The sequence below is a fragment of the Pseudophryne corroboree genome, chromosome 3 (assembly GCF_028390025.1).
Source record: "Pseudophryne corroboree isolate aPseCor3 chromosome 3, aPseCor3.hap2, whole genome shotgun sequence".
Classification (NCBI taxonomy): domain Eukaryota; kingdom Metazoa; phylum Chordata; class Amphibia; order Anura; family Myobatrachidae; genus Pseudophryne; species Pseudophryne corroboree.
Window position 1 is genome coordinate 233,677,657 of NC_086446.1, and position 6,678 is coordinate 233,684,334.

A 6,678-nucleotide genomic window follows, 5' to 3' on the forward strand; every position below is an offset into this window, starting at 1 on the left:
TGAAAATCCCGCTTGCCAATGGCTCATTACAAAAATCCTCAGAGCTATATCTCAGGTATTCGATCCAGGAGGTGCAATCAAATCATTCCAGAATTTACAATTAGAATTTAATCTTCCTAGCAGTAGTTTATTTGCTCTCATGCAGCTCATCCATTACGCCCTATTTATTACCCACTATGTCAGAAACTGATGTTTCTTCAGATCCCCTGCAACCAATCATTTCTTGCGCTGTCAATAATAAATATAAACCCAGACTTCTCTATGCTAAACTTATAAAACCTTCTTCTTTGAAAAGTAAGGAACAGGTATACACAGCATAGATGACAGACATACCATCCTTATCACACGAAAATGCATTATTTGAACATTAAGATACAGTCCTCCGTACTGTACGTGCCTCCATTTTACAGGAAGTACACATCAAAACTGTGCATAGAGCCTATGTCTCACAGAGTCAGAGAAGGCATTTTGTATTTGGGGAATCAGGTCGCTGTCTGAAATGTGGTGCTTCTTCTGCTTCTCTGTTCCACAATCTTTGGTCCTGTGGACATATTAAAAAATATTGTTATAAAATTATAAATTACCTTAACACTGTTTTCCTACTGAATGTATCTCTAGATCTTGTACCATTGCTCTTTGCCAATTTTGACACTTGGAATTTGACTACCTAGAAAAAAACGTTAATCTCTTTTGGAATTATCTTTGAAACTGTTGCAAAAAAGGTGATACTAAACTCGTGGATTGTTAAACATAACCCAACTTTGAGGGAGGTCGATGATTTATTAATGAGATACATGTATTTCGATAGGTATGAACTGGTTTCTGACCCGCAAGTAGGTATGTCTAAATTTCTTAAGAACTGGGGTGCCTTTATAGCTTTGAAACCTATAGAATTACAAAAGCAAAAATACACTGTGATAGACACCCCTAGACAGTCTAATGGGTAACTCTCTTTAGGTAAGACGTCAGGAATATGATGTATTGTTAATTTTGGTTGTCCTGTGTAATCTCTGTTGTATTTGTCCCCGCCTATGCTCCCCTCCCATGTCCATTTGACACATTTCTATATAGTTCTCAGGGACCCTCATCCGGTTATAGATTTAGTCTACTATTGTATTATCCACAAGTAGTTTTTATTGCTATAGATTTGACTACCGGTTTCCTCACACCTAATTATACGTACAGTATGTGCCGCTGTGTGATATACTTCAACTCAACATAAGGGATATACAGTATACTACACAATGCAATGTGTCGGACTAATTGTGCAACGTGTAAAGTTTTTTTTTTCTTTGTTTTATTTTAGTGTATGTACTTTATTTTATATGTTTTCCCCCCTTCTCCCCCACTATCTTGATTCCCTATTCCCCCCCCCCCCTTCACTCTATTTCTTATATATTTTCTTGGTTTATTTTAAATTGTGTCTGGCTGCCATTGCAATGATTTATTTTCTGGAATAATTCACGGGATGTTCTGGATATCTGTTATCTCACCACTCTGCATATCTTGTTTTGTACCATTGATGTCTGAAATTTCTTGTGACATAGGTAGTAGAGGCTAAGACTGTAGAGCAATTTAAACATGTTTGGGATAGGCATATGAATTTCCTTACAAAGAATTAAGGTTTCAAAAAGGGATGAGATTACCTAAAGGATGAAAAAGGGGCAGACTCGATGGGACAAGTGGTTCTTATCTGCTGTCAAATTCTATGTTTCTATATGTATGTTTTCGCAATGTTCATGCTCAATTTTCTCTGACCATTCCATTAAATGCATTTGTAAAAAAAAAAAAAATAGGTTATGGTTATGGATCTTCCATGTACAACCTTGGAAGATCATCTGGAGCCAGTGCCAATCAAGACGATTATGGAAACATTTGACTGTTTTTGATGATAACTTTCAAAGCAATAATGGTGCTATTTACTTTGTTTGACATTCAAGTATTATATACCAGCTGTTTTATCCATTCTTTACACAGGATTTTCTGATTTTCACGGTTGTACATATAAATGAGTATTAGATATATTGGCAAATTATAGAGATGGAAATATGAGATGTCTTAATGTAAGTAAAAATTAATCCACAGTTCTTGGCGTTACCCGAGGAGCACCCGTAGCAGATACGGTAAAAAGTGATGGGACCATTTTTGTAGTTTATTAAATTCTACACACTGGAGGTGCAATCCAAATTTTGATCCAATTGTCCATTTGGGCGTTATCGTTCACGCAACTCAAGCCACGCATTGATAATGATGTGATTATGTCTACCCCCTTTTCATCCCCTAAGGGGAGGTTTATTCAAATTCTAATCTAATAGTTTTCCTATTTCCCGCCTGAAGAATACTTATGTGAAATTTCAGCTTCCTAACATATCTGAAAGTAAGAGAATTAGGGAGTCAGTCAGTCAGTCAGTTAGTCAGTGAGTGAAGGTTTTTAGATAGATAGATAGATAGATAGATAGATAGATAGATAGATAGATAGATAGATAGATAGATAGATAGATAGATAGATAAGCTTTACATATCTAGTTAAATCTTTGAGTTGGATTTTGGTTCAGCTTGCTGTTCAATTGTATTCTTTACTAAATAAAACATTGTTTAGTCCCTCCTGTTCTTGTTTGCGCTTTATGTTGGCTCTTAGTGGTTGCCTGGTGGTCTCCACTGTTCTATGGGAACCAAAAATAATATCTGATCGTATATTAGCCCATAAAAATTTACTTGGATTGAAACATTATGGAAAAAAAAATACATACATACATACATACATACATACATACATACATACATAATTTAATAATGTCAAATTATCTGGAAAATAAAAAGATTTTTGAAATTACACTCGTTCCAAATTAGTTTGGATAATTGACAGTAGAACGGTGATTATCCAAACTATTTGTGAAAAAGTGTAGTTTCAAAAATATATATTTTTTTTTACAAGTGACCTCAGTTGAAGTGGGATGTAAAATGTCTTTCTTTAATGTTAAGTTTTATCTTTAGAAATAGAGCTCAGAACAGTATACAAAAAAATGCTGCAAATGATTTGGGGGGTTAAAGCCTGAGATATTTACATGCAAGCGGTTTGTAGAGATAGAGCGCAGTGTGATGTCTCCGTGTACCAGATGTAAGTGAGACTATTTACAGCACTTGTCAGGAGTCTGGTGCACTTAGCTAAAATTCTTTATGGAGACGCCGGTCCCTAGTGACCATCTGCTACACACGGCTGAATATGAAATACAGAAGGAACATTTTGCTGGAGCGATGCAGCAGTGTGATATTAATGCCTACATTTACTCTCATGAAAACAAACATCAGAGCAGCCAGTTATCTTACCTTGCTAGTGTCCTTTCCTCTTCAATTTATCCTCCTTCATTATATCCACATTGTTTAATTGCAGGTAAAACTAATTACACAGCTTTCCGAATGGCAATTAGTTTGTTGTCATCAAAGTAACTTATTGATTTTTTTTTTCTTCTAAGTTATTTGCAACCATAATTCTTTTCCTATTTGATCAGCCTTGGCTTAATGCGATCTGAGGAAAAACAATATTATATTGGCACTTCATTATACCTGCCAACTGGGAGAGAACTTTTTAACACCTTAAGTGAAAGAAACAAGTTTTCTAATATGACTTTCCTTTAAGTGTGGAAACCTTTGTTATAATTATTGTCTTTGCAGTGATGCAGTCGGTGTGGCAGGTGTGGTACAGTGCTGGTCCCTCCATTATAGCAGTTTATCAGCTACTGGTTCCTCTATATATTGTTACTTTACTTATGTGATATCCGAAAGGACACGGGCTGCACAGGAGCAGCTAGCACATGCCAGACCAAAAGTATCCTTTTTTTTACGGGCTGTGTCAAAATCCCGAGAGTCGTGATTCCAACAGTCAGAAGACATACAGTGGGATCCCGAAAGTCAGAATCCTGATTCCAGAGGTACCGCAAGTAAGTCGGGTTAGGCACTAAAGGAGAGTTAGGGTTAGGCTGTGGGGGAGGGGGAGGTTAGTGTTAGGATTCCGGAGGGTGAGGGTTAGGCTACGGAAGGGGATGGTTAGGGTTGGGCTGTGGGAAGTAGCGGTTAGGGATAGGATGCGGGAGGGTTGGGTTAAGGGTAGAATCAGGGTAAAAATACTTAATGGATCCATCAGGATTCTAGCCATTGAGATTCCGACTGCTGGGATTTCATACCCAGCCCCTTATTACATCCATTGTGTTAACTGTTTAACTGACTAGAGCAAAGTATCTGTAACACCCTGGGGTTGGCAGGTGTGTCTAAGTGGTTGGTAGAGGTATCCTAGGTGTTTGGTGGCAGTGTGACATACCCTTTCCCTAAGATGTTTTCCCAAAAACCTTTTTTGTTGTACCTTGCTCAGAGAGGTAGGATAGATTGATATGCAACAGTGATTCACTGACATCGATCTTCAACAGGAGGTTTCTGTTTATGAAGCCACAAAGAACTCTGGATTAAAGATGGTGATTAGTTATTTGCCAAAATGGGACAATCACAGTAATAATGAAATAAGACAGAAAAATAACATTTGACTACAGTTCACAATACCCTGGATCATTCAATAATTCAGTGGTTCAATCAATCTAATAACAGATACATGCATAATCCAAGAAAAGAAGACAATAATGAGGACAATGAAGAAAATGATTAAGAATACTGTGTCAATGGTAATCACTACTTTTCTAACTATCCCTGATAAGAATGTCTCAATCTTCACAGGCAGTTTTATGTTGGAGCTCTAAGATCTGACAATGACACAGTGTTGCAATGGGGCTGTGGTGTAACTGTTCTTGTTGCACAAGGGATGGAAATCATACAGTACCACAGTATTGCAATGGGGGTAATGGCACTTGTGAAGCAATATTAATTCTGGGTTTTATTTAAGTATTTAGTATTGCAAAAAGAATGTAATCAGCGAAGGTATCTTAGGATCTCTAACAATACAGCTTTCTCTGTAGTAATTATTATTGGAACAAATAACTCAGTCTTTACTCCTTAAAGCAACTCAATTCCTCTCTCGCGTTTCTAACACAAATAATGTCTCTGTCCTGGTACCTGTGTTCAGACAGCTATTTTGTGGGATGTTCTATTAGAGTCTAGTAGCACCCCTTCTCTCCATGTGGTCATGAGCAGTATGTGTGTGACAAATTGACAATATGGTCTAGCACTCGCCCGCATGCAGTCCACAACACAGTCTTTGTTTACTCACTCTGAACCTCTCAGGTTATTCCACTCTCTGGGTGGACCTGTCTCATAGGTTTTCTGCTTCTCAAGATGGCCACGGTGTTTGTGTCTCTGCATATGCTTGTCAGCATCCCCGGCTGAGATGTCTCACTACCACTCACTCTCCCAGTTCTCTGCACTCACGGAAGCACCCCGCTGCTCTAGCTCTGCAGTGCTGCTCTCCAACGCCCTGCGTGACAACTCGGTTTGCTTTGATTCAGCCTCATCCGCTCCGCTCCTTATAATACTTCCAGCTCCTACAGTAGCTTCTCTTCAACTCCTCCCTCTTCTTCCCAAAAGGCTCCTCTTGCGCTCTCTCTCTCTCTCTCTCTCTCTCTCTCTCTCTCTGTCCAATCGTCTATTGCCACCTCACCAGCACAGGATATGTGACCTGGCTCTGGTCCATCCTTTAACCCTTGCTGTACCAGCATGACACTCTCCAGCTTGCAAACACTGTTCTTGCACTTTTAAAAGGGCACGCAAAATTTTCCGGGGTGCCTCATATGGTTCTTTAGCTGTGATGACAAGGCATGCTGTGGCCTGTTGTTCCACTTCAGCTGGAAAATCTGCAGGACCTGGCAGGAAGTAATGCTTTTGTCAGGCATTCTGGGAGGTCCCTGTTTCTCTGAAGTCAGTCTAATTATGTATGTGATGCTGAGTAAACATGTCCTGTTTCACTCCTGAAGTTGTCGCTGCAGTCGTTCTACACCCACATATAATATAACAGTTGGAGAGGTTATCATGCCTTGCAAGTGAAATCTTGAAAAAATCAATACTTAACACACTAGAAATCACAATATATTGTATTAGAGAATTGATAACTTACTAAGTATCCTCTAGTTGTAGGTACTAGTGATATACAGACCACGTAATTCATCGTGTGAATATAATTAGAAGTGGTCAGGCTGATCAAGGAGAAGTTCTAATATGTTTATATACTGTACCATCACATTTTGTGCTGAGATTTATTTGCAGAGATGCAATTACATAGCTCACACAAGTGATTCATATGCAAACTTTATTTTTCATTACTCAGTCAGACCTCAGTGTTTGCATATCAAATAAAATGAAAGCTCACTGAATTTCAATTGGAGGTGATATAGGGAAAAGATAATATTTAGATATTTGGAATCCTGCATAAACAGCAGTGTTATAGGCATCTGAGCAACTTAATAAGGGGGCTGCTTTAGAAAATTTTCAATAGAAGTTATAGAACCTTCATTTTTGTAATCCACACCTGCAGGACTGTCGAGAACAGACAGTCCTGCAGGTGTCTGCCAGGGTAACGGGGGATGAGGACAAATTGGTGGTGTGTGGGCGTGGCCATGCCCCCTTCCTATGTTTTTTTTCTCTAACGTCCTAGAGGATGCTGGGGACTCCGTAAGGACCATGGGAATAGACGGGCTCCGCAGGAGATAGGGCACTTTAAGAAAGCTTTGGATTCTGGGTGTG

The 6,678-nt window shown here is 38.8% G+C and overlaps 1 long non-coding RNA gene across 1 annotated transcript; it reads right to left on the reverse strand.

Annotated features, from left to right (window-relative positions):
• Positions 1 to 338: 338 nt before the first annotated feature.
• On the reverse strand, positions 339 to 3,522 carry LOC135057646 (uncharacterized). Its single transcript, XR_010244258.1, has 2 exons — positions 3,328 to 3,522; positions 339 to 541 (listed from the first exon to the last, which is right to left on the reverse strand). It is a non-coding gene; the product is annotated as an uncharacterized LOC135057646 (long non-coding RNA).
• Positions 3,523 to 6,678: the final 3,156 nt, after the last annotated feature.